Here is a 16986-nt window from a genome sequence, read left to right as displayed (position 1 = left end):
AGACAGGCACACACAGAGAGATAGACAGACGGACGGACGGACAGGAAGACAGGCACACACAGAGAGATAGACAGACGGACGGACGGACAGGAAGACAGGCACACACAGAGAGATAGACAGACAGACGGACGGACAGGAAGACAGGCACACACAGAGAGATAGACAGACGGACGGACGGACAGGAAGACAGGGAGATAGACAGACGGACGGACGGACAGGAAGACAGGCACACACAGAGAGATAGACAGACGGACGGACGGACAGGAAGACAGGCACACACAGAGAGATAGACAGACGGACGGACGGACAGGAAGACAGGCACACACAGAGAGATAGACAGACGGACGGACGGACAGGAAGACAGGCACACACAGAGAGATAGACAGACGGACGGACGGACAGGAAGACAGGCACACACAGAGAGATAGACAGACGGACGGACGGACAGGAAGACAGGCACACACAGAGAGATAGACAGACGGACGGACGGACAGGAAGACAGGGAGATAGACAGACGGACGGACGGACAGGAAGACAGGCACACACAGAGAGATAGACAGACGGACGGACGGACAGGAAGACAGGCACACACAGAGAGATAGACAGACGGACGGACGGACAGGAAGACAGGCACACACAGAGAGATAGACAGACGGACGGACGGACAGGAAGACAGGCACACACAGAGAGATAGACAGACGGACGGACGGACAGGAAGACAGGCACACACAGAGAGATAGACAGACGGACGGACGGACAGGAAGACAGGCACACACAGAGAGATAGACAGACGGACGGACGGACAGGAAGACAGGCACACACAGAGAGATAGACAGACGGACGGACGGACAGGAAGACAGGCACACACAGAGAGATAGACAGACGGACGGACGGACAGGAAGACAGGCACACACAGAGAGATAGACAGACGGACGGACGGACAGGAAGACAGGCACACACAGAGAGATAGACAGACGGACGGACGGACAGGAAGACAGGCACACACAGAGAGATAGACAGACGGACGGACGGACAGGAAGACAGGCACACACAGAGAGATAGACAGACGGACGGACGGACAGGAAGACAGGCACACACAGAGAGATAGACAGACGGACGGACGGACAGGAAGACAGGCACACACAGAGAGATAGACAGACGGACGGACGGACAGGAAGACAGGCACACACAGAGAGATAGACAGACGGACGGACGGACAGGAAGACAGGCACACACAGAGAGATAGACAGACGGACGGACGGACAGGAAGACAGGCACACACAGAGAGATAGACAGACAAAGTGCTGGAATATGCTGTTGGAATAAGAACATACGGAACAATATGTCATGTTGCCATGTGTATTAGTACTACACGGTGTGCTTATAATCATCTCATCAACTTTATTATGTACTTATTACGTCTATGTCACAGGTTGTTCATCATGACACAAGGACGCGCTATTTATGAAAGCACGGTTTGATTGAGCTGAATTGTAGTATAGTCGTGTTTTTTGCTCATAGTTTACTTTTTTGGATGAATGTCTTTTTTTGATTCATTCATTCCAAGTGGTTACAGGGTTAAAAGAGAAACGACTCAAAGGTTAACAGTTTAGGTATTAATTCAGAGGGGTTAGGGTTAGGGCTATGGTTTAGGGTAGGCTTAAAAACAAAATAATGAAAAACAACCGTCAAGTATTATCGTGTAGCTAGAGCACAGTGAACTGTGGTGGCCGCAGTTCACTGTGCTGAACCACCCGCAGTTCACTGTGCTGAACCACCCGCAGTTCACTGTGCTGAACCACCTTCAGTTCACTGTGCTGAACCACCCGCAGTTCACTGTGCTGAACCACCCGCAGTTCACTGTGCTGAACCACCTTCAGTTCACTGTGCTGAACCACCCGCAGTTCACTGTGCTGAACCACCCGCAGTTCACTGTGCTGAACCACCCGCAGTTCACTGTGCTGAACCACCTTCAGTTCACTGTGCTGAACCACCCGCAGTTCACTGTGCTGAACCACCCGCAGTTCACTGTGCTGAACCACCTTCAGTTCACTGTGCTGAACCACCCGCAGTTCACTGTGCTGAACCACCCGCAGTTCACTGTGCTGAACCACCCGCAGTTCACTGTGCTGAACCACCCGCAGTTCACTGTGCTGAACCACCCGCAGTTCACTGTGCTGAACCACCTTCAGTTCACTGTGCCGAACCACCCGCAGTTCACTGTGCCGAACCACCCGCAGTTCACTGTGCCGAACCACCCGCAGTTCACTGTGCCGAACCACCCCCAGTTCACTGTGCCGAACCACCCCCAGTTCACTGTGCCGAACCACCCCCAGTTCACTGTGCCGAACCACCCGCAGTTCACTGTGCCGAACCACCCCCAGTTCACTGTGCTGAACCACCCGCAGTTCACTGTGCCGAACCACCCGCAGTTCACTGTGCCGAACCACCCGCAGTTCACTGTGCCGAACCACCCGCAGTTCACTGTGCCGAACCACCCGCAGTTCACTGTGCCGAACCACCCGCAGTTCACTGTGCCGAACCACCCGCAGTTCACTGTGCTCTAGCTACACGATGATACTCGACGATAGTTGATGGAAACGGCGCGTTGTTTTTCATCATTTTGTTTTTCAAACATCCAGAATCTCTGTCTATTTCTAGTGATCAGGCTGTTTTTTATGTGTGCTGGTGAGCTCATTCTTCTGCATTAGATAGAGAAACACATCTTGTGTGTGTGTGTGTGTGTGTGTGTGTGTGTGTGTGTGTGTGTGTGTGTGTGTGTGTGTGTGTGTGTGTGTGTGTGTGTGTGTGTGTGTGTGTGTGTGTGTGTGTACAGGTGTATGTGTGTGTGTACGTGTGTGTGACAAAGAAAGGCAGAATTATGCTACCTTCCATCTCAAAATGCAAACAATATTATCTCCAACTCGCTTTTCTTCTCTCACACACACACACACACACACACACACACACACACACACACACACACACACACACACACACACACACACACACACACACACACACACACACACACACACACACACACACTTTCCTCGCCTTATTTTGTCTTCTTTCCTCACTCAAATCCAGTGGACTTGAATAGGGTTTCTTCAGGGGAGAGGGAGGTGAATGCAGGCAGCAATGTGGAAGAATCTGCCCATTGAGGGCTGCGTGAGTGTGTGAATGTACACCTCGGGCCCAGGGAAGGCTGCATTGGGAGCTAGCCGACTGCTAAATACACCCATTGGAGGGGCTGCTAAGGCTGGACAGGTGATTAGCATAATTAGGAGAGCGGGGGCCATACATATGGTAATGTTGGGGTGGGGGGAGCAGGCACTGGCAGCTGGGGTGTCACATTTGTGTCAGGGGTCGGGGGAGGGGGGGGGGCTCGGGGGTATTGTGCTACAGCTGCGGGTCAGAGCACCCCTCTCCTTCGGTGTCGATCGATCGCTCTCTCTCTCTCTCTCTCTCTCAATTCAATTCAATTCAATTCAATTGACTTTATTGACATGGCAAGTTATTATTACTTACATTGTCAAAGTATACATATCAAAAAATTTAAATAAAATATATATGTATATATATACACAAAATATATATATATTTATATATAAATAAATGGTGGTACTAACAGCAATAATAATAGTAGTAGTGGACATGGGATTACCATTAATAACAGCTACAACAACAATATTAATCAGAACAACAATACATTAAAGCAACAGTAGTAGACCAGTGTCAACATGACTGAGAAGACACATGACCTGGTCTCTCTCTCTCTCTCTCTCTCTCTCTCTCTCTCTCTCTCTGTCTCTCTGTCTCTCTGTCTCTCTGTCTCTCTCTGTCTCTCTCTGTCTCTCTCTCAATTCAATTCAATTCAATTCAAGGGGCTTTATTGGCATGGGAAACATGTGTTAACATTGCCAAAGCAAGTGAGGTAGATAATATACAAAAGTCAAATAAACAATAAAAATGAACAGTAAACATTACACATACAGAAGTTTCAAAACAATAAAGACATTACAAATGTCATATTATATATATGCAGTGTTGTAACAATGTCTCTCTCTCTCTCTCTCTCTCTCTCTCTCTCTCTCTCTCTCTCTCTCTCTCTCTCTCTCTCTCTCTCTCTCTCTCTCTCTCTCTCTCTCACGCTATGTGTCGGTAGCTTTATCTCTCTCCCCCTGTTTCTCCAACTCTCTCCCCTCTGCATCACTCACCTCACACGCCCCCACCCTCCTCTGCTTCCCTCTGAAAGCTGTAGGAGAGAGGGGGGTGAGAGCTTTTGCAGGTCAGATAGGGTGTCAGCTCTCAGCTCATATTGGTACCTTGGCCTGTACAGCAATGCTGCTTCTCTAAGCAGATGTGGCAGACTTTCCCATAGTAGCCATTTTCTGTCGGAATGAAAGCAAAACACCTCATTTCAAACCACACTTTTAGGTAACTGAATGTGTCATGCTTAGAGACGTGCAAAACTCTTTCCTCCAAAGCAACTTGATCTCAAAGGGAATGTTGTGCGACGCATGTGCAGTTACTTAACATGACCACATCATAAGCCTAGCTAGCCCATAAGCTTCGCTAGCCCATGAGTTTAGCTAGCCCATAAGCTTCGCTAGCCCATGAACTTAGCTAGCTCATAAGCCTAGCTAGCCCATAAGCTTCGCTAGCCCATGAGTTTAGCTAGCCCATAAGCCTAGCTAGACCATGAGCTTAGCTCGCCCACGAGTTTAGCTAGCCCATAAGCTTTGCTAGCCCACGAGTTTAGCTAGCCCATAAGCCTAGCTAGCCCATAAGCTTAGGTGGAACTGGGTATGAGGGAAGGCTGGAGGGTGAGGTGAGGTTGGAGTAGGTATGAGGGAAGACTGGAGGGTGAGGTTGGACTGGGTGTTAAAAGGCTGGAGGGTGAGGTGAAGTTGGAGTAGGTATGAGGGAAGACTGGAGGGTGAGGTTGGACTGGGTGTTAAGGGAAGGCTGGAGGGTGAGGTGGGACTAGGTTTGAGGGAAGACTGGAGGGTGAGGTTGGACTGGGTGTTAAGGGAAGGCTGGTGGGTGAGGTGGAACTGGGTATGAGGGAAGACTGGAGGGTGAGGTTGGACTGGGTGTTAAGGGAAGGCTGGTGGGTGAGGTGAGGTGGAACTGGGTATGAGGGAGGACTGTGGGTGATGTGAGGTGAAATTGGACTGGGTATGAGGGAAGGCTGGAGGGTGAGGTGAGGTGTGACTGGGTATGAGGGAAGGCTGTTGGGTGAGGTGAGGTAGAACTGGGTATGAGGGAAGACTGGAGGGTGAGGTGAGGTGGGACTGGGTATGAGGGAAGACTGGAGGGTGAGGTGGGACTGGGTATGAGTGAAGGCTGGAGGGTGAGGTGAGGTGGGACGTGCGTGTGTGCGAGTGTGTGTGCACGTTCCACCCAAAATACTCATACTCAAGAGGTCAAGCTAAATGATATATCAATTGGTATGAGTGTGAGAGAAGAAAAGCGAGTTGGAGATAATATTGTTTGCATTTTGAGATGGAAGGTAGCATAATTCTGCCTTTCTTTGTCACACACACGTACACACACACATCTACACACACACACACACACACACACACACACACACACACACACACACACACACACACACACACACACACACACACACACACAAGATGTGTTTCTCTATCTAATGCAGAAGAATGAGCTCACCAGCACACATAAAAAACAGCCTGATCACTAGAAATAGTTAGAGATTCTGGATGTTTGAAAAACAAAATTATGAAAAACAACGCGCCGTTTCCATCAACTATCGTCGAGTATCATCGTGTAGCTAGAGCACAGTGAACTGCGGGTGGTTCGGCACAGTGAACTGCGGGTGGTTCGGCACAGTGAACTGGGGGTGGTTCGGCACAGTGAACTGCGGGTGGTTCGGCACAGTGAACTGGGGGTGGTTCGGCACAGTGAACTGCGGGTGGTTCGGCACAGTGAACTGGGGGTGGTTCAGCACAGTGAACTGCGGGTGGTTCGGCACAGTGAACTGGGGGTGGTTCGGCACAGTGAACTGCGGGTGGTTCAGCACAGTGAACTGAAGGTGGTTCAGCACAGTGAACTGCGGGTGGTTCAGCACAGTGGGACTAGCTTTGAGGGAAGGCTGGTGGGTGAGGTGAGGTGGAACTTGGTATGAGGGAAGACTGGAGGGTGATGTGAGGTGAAATTCGACTGGGTATGAGGGAAGGCTGGAGGGTGAGTTGATGGTACAGTTGAACTCTGACCCGTGTCCTGTAAGGATCAAATACTTCCTGGTTGATTGACAGCAGCATCAGGTGGGAGCCTGTCGGATGAGAAACGTGTGGGAAAGAAAGAGTCAAATAGTGAGAGAGACATATAGACAGACAGCGAGAGAGGAAGAGAGACAGATGTTCAGAGAGAGAGAGATGAAGAGAGACAGACAGAGAGAGAGAGTATGAGAGTCTACTTGCTTTGGCAAGACAGACAGAGAGAGAGAGGAAGAGAGACAGATAGACAGAAAGAGAGAGAGAGGAAGAGAGACGTATAGACAAAGAGAGAAGAAGAGAGACAGATAGACAGACAGAGAGAGAGGGAGACAGATAGACAGACAAAGAGAGAGGAAGAGAGACAGAAGAGCCGAAGTTGGGAAGACAAACATTACAGTCGAAGGGAGAGGGTACAACAATTTGAGTGAGCGATATAAACAGAGAAAATAGTAACAGTTGTGAGTATTAATGGTATTATAATACATTTTACATTACTTTTCATAATGCAAATGGTTAATAATAATAATAATAAAGGCCTTTAACCTGTCTGGCACCAGTGGGACCTCGACAACAGCAAGTGAAATTGCAGTGCGCCAAATTCAAACAACAGAAATCCCATAATTAAAATTCCACATAAAATTCCACATAATTAAACTTCTTGTAAATCCAACCACAGTCTCTGATTTCAAAATGGCTTTACGGCGAAAGCACACCACGCCATTATGTTAGGTCAGCGCCTAGTCACAGAAAACCATACAGCCATTTTCCAGCCAAGGAGAGGGCTCACAAAAGTCAGAAATAGCGATTAAATTAATCACTAACCTTTGATGATCTTCATCAGATGGCACTCACAGGACTTCATGTTACACAATAAATGTTTTGTTCGATAAAGTTAATCTTTATGTCCAAAAACCTCAGTTGAAATTGGCGCGTTATGTACAGTAATCATTGTCTGAAACAAACATCCGGTGAAATTTCAGAGAGCCACATCAAATTACAGAAATACTCATCATAAACATTGATGAAAAATACACGTTTTATACATAGGATTAAATATAAACGTCTTGTTAACCTTTCTGAACAACCCATCCCGGATCCGGGATACTTGTCATCAGCAGCGCTGAATAGCATAGCATAGCATAGCATAGTGCCACAGTCAAATAATATTACTAGAAAATATTCATATTCATGAAATCACAAGTGCAATTTTGCAAAACACAGCTTAGCCTTTTGTTAATCCACCTGTCGTCTCAGATTTTGAAATTATGCTTTACAGCGAAAGCAATAAAGGCGTTTGTGTAAGTTTATCGATCGCTCGACAAAACATTAAGTACACTTAGCATCAGGTAACTTGGTCACGAAAATCAGAAAACCAATCAAATTAACCTTTCTCGCCCCGGGGTTCCGCTAGCGGAACACCCACAACATTACGCTGCCTTCGCAGCGCGCGAAATTCAAAAATATTTTTTTGAAATATTTAACTTCCACACATTAACAAGTCCAATACAGCAAATGAAAGATAAACTCTTGTGAATCCAGCCAACATGTCCGATTTTTAAAATGTTTTCCAGCGAAAACACAATATATATTTATGTTAGCTCACCACAATAGCCAAACACACAACGCCATGTTTTCACCGCCAACATAGCTTTCACAAAACCCACAAATAGAGATAAAATTAATCACTAACCTTTGAACAACTTCATCAGATGACAGTCTTATAACATCATGTTATACAATACATTTATGTTTTGTTCGAAAATGTGCATATTTATAGGTATAAATCGTAGTTTTACATTGCAGCCACCGTCACAAATAGCACCAAAACAGCCAGAATAATTACAGAGAGCAACGTGAAATACATAAATACTCACCATAAAACATTTATGAAAAATACATGTTGTACAGCAAATGAAAGATAAACATCTTGTGAATCCAGCCAATATTTCCGATTTTTTAAGTGTTTTACAGCGAAAACACAATATATATTTATGTTAGCTCACCACAATAGCCAAACACACAACGCCATTTATTCACCGCTAACATAGCTTTCACAAAACCCACAAATAGAGATAAAATTAATCACTAACCTTTGAACAACTTCATCAGATGACAGTCTTATAACATCATGTTATACAATACATTTATGTTTTGTTCGAAAATGTGCATATTTATAGCTACAAATCCCGGTTTTACATTGTGAATACGGCGCCAAAATGCACCAAATTGTCCGGAGAAATTTTGGACAGTCACATAATCTAACCAAAAAACTCATCATAAACTTTACTAAAAAATACATGTTGTACAGCAAATGAAAGATACACTGGTTCTTAATGCAACTGCTGTGTTAGATAAAAAAAAAAAAAAATAGTACAAAGTACAGCATGCAATATTGTGAGACAGTGCCCAGCAATTCTTCGCCATGTTGGAGCCAACATATACCACAAAAATACGAAATAACATCATAAATATTCTCTTACCTTTGATGATCTTCCATCAGAATATAGTGCAAGGAGTCCTATTTCCACAATAAATCGTTGTTTTGTTTTAGAATGTCCATTTCTTCTGTCGAATTAGCAACTTTGGCTAGCATTGTGGCGCGAACATGTCCATCAACTCTTGGCGCATGGAACGAAAAATTCCAAAAGTCACAATAAACGTCGAATAAACTGGTCAAACTCGGTTGAAAATCCATCTTTATGATGTTTTTCTCATATGTATCCAATAAATTCCAAGACGGAGCATTTCGTCGTGTATACCTAACGCATTTCAGAAGACAATGTGGGGTTCCCTGGTGCGCGGCTAAATACTGCCAATAGGGCGGACCTGTCACTCCAAAAGCTCTCATTCGGTCTCACATCAAGCTAGACACCCCATTCAACATTCTACTGCATGTTGACATCTAGTGGAAGGCGTATGAAGTGCATACAGATCCATAAATAAAAGGCAATTGAATAGGCAAGTCCTGACACAGAGCCCCATTTTCAGAATTTTCACTTCCTGTTTGGAAGTTTGCTGCCAAATGAGTTCTGTTTTACTCACAGATATAATTCAAACAGTTTTAGAAACTTCAGAGTGTTTTCTATCCAATAGTAATAATAATATGCATATCGTATGATCTAGAACAGAGTACGAGGCCGTTTAATTTGGGCACGATTTTTTCCCAAAGTGAAAATAGCGCCCCCTATTCACTAAGAAGTTAATCGTTTACCTTTGATGATCTTCGGATGTCACGAGACTCCCAGTTAGACAACAAATGTTCCTTTTGTTCCATAAAGATATTTTTATATCCAAATACCTTCGTTCGTTTCGCGCGTTATGCTGAGAAATCAACAGGAAAAAGCGTTCACGACAACGCAGACAAAAATTCCAGATAATATCCATAATGTCCACAGAAACATGTCAAACGTTTTTTATAATCAATCCTCAGGTTGTTTTTCAAATATCTATTCGATAATATATCAACCGGGAGTGTTGGTTTTTCCGGGAGTAACAATGGCTGCCTTTCTCTGTTGCGCACAACTCACTCTGAGAGCCCCCACCTATCCACTTACGCAATGTGGTCATTCTCGCTAATTTTTCAAAATAAAAGCCTGAAACTATGTCTAAAGGCTGTTGACACCTTAGGGAAGCCATAGAAAAAGGTATCTGGTTGATATCCCTTTAAATGGGTAATAGGGATGCATAAGAACAGAGAGGTTTCAAAAACAGGCACTTCCTGATTGGATTTTCCTCTGCAATGGTTTTAGCCTGCAATATCAGTTCTGTTAAACTCACAGACAAAATTTTGACAGTTTTGGAAACTTTAGAGTGTTTTCTATCCTAATCTGAATGATATGCATATTCTAGTTTCGGGGGCTGAGAAATAGGCAGTTTGAAATGGGTACGTTTTTTTAGCCAAAAACGAAAATACTGCCCCCTAGCCTTAAGAAGTTTAATCCAGCCGCTGTGTCAGATTTCAAAAAGGCTTTACGGCAAAAGCACACCATGCGATTATGTTAGGTCAGCGCCTAGCCACAGAAAACCATACAGCCATTTTCCAACCAAGGAGAGGTGTCACAAAAGTCAGAAATAGCGTTAAAATTAATCACTTACCTTCGATGATCTTCATCTGGTGGCACTCCCAGGTCTCCATGTTAGACAATAAATGTTCATTTTGTTCGATAATGTCCCTCTTTATGTCCAAAACCTCAATTTTGTTGGTGTGTTTAGTTCAGTAATCCAAAGGCACAATGCGCGCTCTCAACATCCAGACGAAAAGTTAAAAAAAGTACAATAAAAGATCGTAGAAACATGTCAAACGATGTTTAAAATCAATCTTCAGGTTGTTTTTGTCATAAAAAAATCTATAATATTTCAACCGGATAAAAGCTTCGTCAATATAAAAGGAGAAACAAGAAAGGCGCACTCCCGATCACGCGCTTGGTTCATGTCTGGAAATTTCCACTGTCCACTCATTGAAAGTGGTGTATCTCCCTAATTTTCAGAGTAAAAGCCTGAAACAATGCCTAAAGACTGGCCACATGTAGAGGAAGCCATAGAGATCGTGAACTGGGTCCTAAGTCTTTGTATGGTGGATAGGCTTTCAATGGAAAAACAGCCTTTCAAAATAATAGTACTTCCTGGATGGATTTTCCTCAGGTTTTCGCCTGCCATATCAGTTCTGTTATACTCACAGACATTATTTTAACAGTTTTGGAAACTTTAGAGTGTTTTCTATCCAAATCTACTAATCATATGCATATCCTAGCTTCTGGGACTGAGTAGCAGGCATTTTCATTTGGTCACACTTTTCATCCAAAATTCCCGAATGCTGCCACCTACACTAGTGAAGTTAATTTGTTACATTCATTGCTAAATTGACTCAATTTGACCACAGAGATATTTTATGTCCAAAAAATTCGGAGACCCCGCGAATGGGGGATTAAGATGGGGATTTGGTGGTCCCCAGAGTTGAAAAAGTTGGGACCTGCTGAGATAGACAGAGCAAGGTAATATGATAGACAGACAGACAGAAACAGGGAGAGAGACAGAAAGACAGACAGACAGGGAGAGAGACAGGGAGAAATCGGGAGAGAGACAGACAGACAGACAGATAGGCTGCAGATGATGATCTGGAGGGTATGGGGCTGTTGGTGTGTCATGGTCGCTGATGGGTCGGTGGCAGTGAGGTGACCTGGTTCTAGAGACTTCCATGTCACTACAGGGGGTTTGGCTGAGAGAGCCCTAATCCAGCTAATCCTGCCCCCCCCCCCCCCTGCAAACACACACACACACACCCACACACACACTCTGCCACCCTACTTCTAGCCTTAACCCCCTCCCCCCCAACCACTCCGGCTGCTGTGATGTCAGGATATGGGTTTGAGTTTGCAAGGGGTTGTTCTTATGTTGTAGTGTGGGTTGGAGGGGTGGGCAGGGGTGAGGGGGCACGAGGGGGCCGGGCCTATTGTATTGAGCCCCATGCAGCCACCATGAGACAAGCCTATCAGAAGCCAGTGTCCTGCTTGAATGGAGAGAGAGGGAGAGAGACAAGACCTCCGAGGTAAGAGAGGTAGAAGAGAGGGGGAGGGGTGGCGTGGGGTGTGATGTCAGCTCCTTAGAATCCACTTCTCCCCCCTTTTACCCACTCTGTCCCCCTCTCCTCTCCTCTCCTCTCCTCTCCTCTCCTCTCCTCTCCTCTCCTCTCCTCTCCTCTCCCCTTCTCTGGGTTTAATCTCTCCCCCAGTTTGAGAATAGGAGGGGGGGGACACACACCAGGGGTTAATGTTATACAACAAACTAAATGCCCTCACTGAAGGCGCGAACACAGTGACACACACACACACACACATTACCTCGTTGCGTTGGAATTAGTGGATGTGTGCTGTTTTTTCTATTGAGGTTCTTCTAGTGACGGGGGTTAGCTTCAACTGCAGTATTGCTCTCTTGGAGATGACAGGGACTGACTGACTGATTGACTGGGGTTTAAACCGTATTTGGTGGCTCTACTCTGGTTCAGTCAGCACGGTGTCGTAAATCACACAATCCATTTCACCTGGGGTGGCGGTACTCGATGCCACAATTATGCAATCATTTCAATTTCTTTTTGGTTTTGAGAAAGAGAAGATCAATGGGTAAAAAGCCCCTAAACGACAGGGAGAATCCCAAGAAAGAGGCCTGTATATTGCTGAGATAACACTGTGGAGTAGTTGTGGTGGAAAGGAATAGGCAGCAGGCTACCTGGCCTGTTTTTGCTGAGATAACACTGTGGAGTAGTTGTGGTGGAAAGGAATAGGCAGCAGGCTACCTGGCCTGTTTTTGCTGAGATAACACTGTGGAGTAGTTGTGGTGGAAAGGAATAGGCAGCAGGCTACCTGGCCTGTTTTTGCTGAGATAACACTGTGGAGTAGTTGTGGTGGAAAGGAATAGGCAGCAGGCTACCTGGCCTGTTTTTGCTGAGATAACACTGTGGAGTAGTTGTGGTGGAAAGGAATAGGCAGCAGGCTACCTGGCCTGTTTTTGCTGAGATAACACTGTGGAGTAGTTGTGGTGGAAAGGAATAGGCAGCAGGCTACCTGGCCTGTTTTTGCTGAGATAACACTGTGGAGTAGTTGTGGTGGAAAGGAATAGGCAGCAGGCTACCTGGCCTGTTTTTGCTGAGATAACACTGTGGAGTAGTTGTGGTGGAAAGGAATAGGCAGCAGGCTACCTGGCCTGTTTTTGCTGAGATAACACTGTGGAGTAGTTGTGGTGGAAAGGAATAGGCAGCAGGCTACCTGGCCTGTTTTTGCTGAGATAACACTGTGGAGTAGTTGTGGTGGAAAGGAATAGGCAGCAGGCTACCTGGCCTGTTTTTGCTGAGATAACACTGTGGAGTAGTTGTGGTGGAAAGGAATAGGCAGCAGGCTACCTGGCCTGTTTTTGCTGAGATAACACTGTGGAGTAGTTGTGGTGGAAAGGAATAGGCAGCAGGCTACCTGGCCTGTTTTTGGAGGTCAGAAACGTTTAGGTAGAACGGAGACACCTTGGTGATATGAATGAGGACTAAGGTCAGCCACGTCTCCTGAGAGCACATAAGATGTGTGTCATTGATGAAACACAGCTGCATACACGCATAGGGTTGCAAAGGGGAGGGTATATTACTGGAAACTTTGTAAGTAAACTTACCAGAAATGTTGGTATTTTTCAAGGATTTTATGTCATCTATCACAAGACATCTAATGGCCCTTTTGGGTGCTTCAGATTTGTGCAGGTGTCTGTAATTATCTTTGGCCGTCTGTGTCGCCTTATCATGTGAAACATATCAAATAATTAAATAATACATGATTTTTTTATATATATAGGATGAGAAAGCTGTAACACGTTATCCTAAATATAAACCAAATTAGTGAATATCGTTGGTGTTTAATATGAGGGTTTCAGCATGAAATATCCTTTATATTTTATCTATTTTTTTCTCAAACTTTTATATATTTTACTGTGTCGGTATGTTTTGGCGTCAAACTGGTGGCAGGTGTGAAAAAGTCAGTAGTTGGAAGAGTTACAGAGTTAATTGAAAATAATGCCATTGTTGAGTTGATACTTTTTAAATGAATTAATAAATTAATTAGGCTAGTTCCTCTTGAACCATATGGTCTATCTACCAGGAACTCACTGACAATATGGACACAGATATAAAAATTAATACTATATATGAATTCATTAAAAAAAAAGTTTTCCCAAATATAAATGACCAAAGTTACAACAGATTGCCATAGATTTTCTGTTAATTACCAAAATTACTGAAGATTCCGGTAACTTTGACAAACTACCGGTAGCTTCGCAACCCTACACACACACGCATGCTTGTACTAGCATGCACACGCAGACACACAAGTGAGTACGCTCCTGCACACACGCACACACACACACACACACACACACACACACACACACACACACACACAAACACACACACACAAACACACACACACACACACACACATACACACACACACACGCACACACACATTTTTGATCCAGCTGGGGTGTTAATTTCACCCTGAGGCCGGGCGAGTGTTGACCCCAAAACGCTGTAACCTCGTGAAGTGTGGAATTCTCCAAGCCTCAGGTCGTAATGTGCTGTTTCCTGTAGAGAGAGGGGGACAGAAGGAGAGGGAGAGAGGGAGGAAGAGAGAGAGAGAGAGAGTATTCGTGTATGCGTGTACGTGTTTGTGTCTCTCTGCATTCCTCTTCTCTGTCCTACCCTCACGTCGTCGTTGTAAACTCCAGAAGATCGGGTGAGCTGGGAATGTGTTCAGAACATTGGACTAGGAGTGTTCTTCCCGGTGCACCATTCGGATTGGTCAGTTTGTTCTCATCCTTTCCGTGACTCCTAGCAGACTGAGTCAACACTTAACTTGTCCTTGTAACTGCATCATAATTCAAGAGTAGTGTAACAAGTACTGTCGTTGTTGGTTGTTATACTGCACTTAGGACTAAGGTTACCGCTGAAAGGGCAGTGTAACCATGAGTAATCACAATACTTACACAGTACTAACACAAATCATTACATGGTTATAAGAACATTGTCAAGTGCTAGTCAGACTTGTTAGTGCACTTTGAAAGAGTGTACATAGCTCAGTGTGTCCTCTAGTATAGTGTTGCGTGGCGCATTGTTGCGTGCAGTGACATTGACCTTGTCCCGTCCAGAAATAACCCCATTAGCCCCCTATACCCTACACCCTAAAGCAGACTCTGACAGGACTGGATAGGTGCAAGCAATATGGCGGAAATTCAGAGGGAAAGGTAGAGAGGCGTAACACATAGCTTACACCCATCAAATCCTCTAAGGTCTACACTAGTGCCTACGGTCTAGGGGGCTGTTTTTGGACAGGACAGGACACACACACACACACACACAGTTCCATGAGTTGTAAATCAGTTCCATGCTGGCCTGTGTGTGTGGGTCGTGGTAGATGTGGGGGAGCGGCGAGAGCAGGAGAAAGCATGTTTCTGTCCGTCTCCGGTTAGCTCAGGCCTGCTATTAATGATGTCGATTCTAAACACGCACTCGACCCGGATCAGATGGGAGCGCTGTGTTTGGGTCGGAGGGGGGGAAATCAAGTGTGTTTCCCTAATACGCACAGACATGGCCCCCTCCCTCCGCGTTGCTCTCTGGTCTGCCTGGGTGGTCTGGTCCTGCACAGAATAGCATGCGTATGTTCAACTTTAACACGATTACAATAGGCTGAAAATATTCCACCTATGCCTGTTTCATGTTTCATGAATTGTAGTCGAGCAATCCGATTAGAGCACATAAAACATAACAGATTTTTCAGCTCGGCACTCTCACAGAGCTTTGCGTGTCTGTGTGTCTGTGTGTCTGTGTGTGTGTGTGTGTGTGTGTGTGTGTGTGTGTGTGTGTGTGTGTGTGTGTGTGTGTGTGTGTGTGTGTGTGTGTGTGTGTGGGATAGGCAACAATATGCCAGCCAGTGACATGGCTGATGGAATAGCGACCTGTCTTGACACTCTGCGTCATGTTAGTCCGACAATGGTCAATGGTGAGCAGAGTTGGTCTGTGGCAATGACTCGGTAGAGCTGAAATGCTCTGTGTGTCAACCTCACCAGCTAAGCTTCCCGAAGCCAGAGGCGGTGATGTCTGGCCTTCAAGCTAGAATCCGCATTTGGTGAAACAGTGTCACTGTTCGCCCCCCGTGGCCTTTGTTCTTCACAGTATTTGAAAAATCTTTCCAACACTCTCCCCCTCGATAATCAGCATAGCTGATAAATAGGCTCTGGGCATGTTGCGTGTATTGGTTTTGATCTTTCATCTTCATACGATAGCGAAGCTGTCCCCTTCATACTTTCCTTGTCAATGAATTATCTTATAGCCTACTTTCGGAAAGCCTACACTCTTAAAAAAAAAGGTTTCCAAAAGGGTTCTTTGGCTGTCCCCTCTTTTGGTTCCAGGAAGAACCCTTTTTGGTTCCACGGAGAACCTTTTTGGGTTCCATGTAGAATCCTCTGTGGAAAGAGGTTCCTACATGGAACCTAAAAAGGTTCCACTTGGAACCAAAAGGGTTCTTAAAAGTGTTCTCCTATTGGGACAGCCCGAAGATCCATTTTAGGTTCTAGATAGCACCCTTTTTTTCCTAAGAGTGTAAGGTAGGCCTAGATTTTCTTCTACGTTTTAAGGAAAGGAGAAATATTTGCTCTTGTGTCTGACACGCTGGTGGCTTTGATTGGCGGGCGCTTTTACGTGCATGTGAGAGTTGGCTGATTCTCTCTATAGGCCTATACGTCCGTTCAGAAAGTTTCCTAAAGTAGCCTGTCTGGACTCCAAATCCTGTCGCGATTTCATCTTTTCAATAGCTTAGCCTACGTTATATCTCTCATTACGGCGTCCTCTCTTTGAAGGAATTATGTCAATGCCAGTGCCGCCGAATGGCCGCAGAGGCACGGTTTGTGGCGTTATGCGAATATTTCGGGAAACGTGGGAGAAAACCCATCGGACTTTGTCTGAATCGTTTGTGCGTCGAAATAGTATTTTGTATTTCGAAAGTATGTATGCAGAAAAGCCAACAGACAAGGACAACGTTGGCATTTCTCTGTATTTTGACTCTTTGAAAATGTGACAGATCTTATCCAACCTGGCATTTCTTCATTTGTTGATTCATATTTATAAGTAATAACCTGAGTAATACTAATGAAGTGCCATGGCAATAACGAAGTGTAATGGCTTGTTTCAAGTAGGTTTTTATTTAGAAGC

General features: G+C 45.2%; 1 protein-coding gene across 3 annotated transcripts in view; it reads left to right on the top strand.

The window, feature by feature from the left end:
• The window catches only part of ptch1 (patched 1), a 93073-nt gene that overhangs the window by 17832 nt on the left and 58255 nt on the right, over positions 1-16986 (top strand). The gene's annotated exons all lie outside the window — the stretch shown is intronic.

This window comes from Salvelinus alpinus, chromosome 5 (assembly GCF_045679555.1).
Source record: "Salvelinus alpinus chromosome 5, SLU_Salpinus.1, whole genome shotgun sequence".
NCBI lineage: Eukaryota > Metazoa > Chordata > Actinopteri > Salmoniformes > Salmonidae > Salvelinus > Salvelinus alpinus.
Note: the sequence above shows the minus strand (reverse complement) of the source record. Positions and strands in the feature narration are given on the sequence as shown.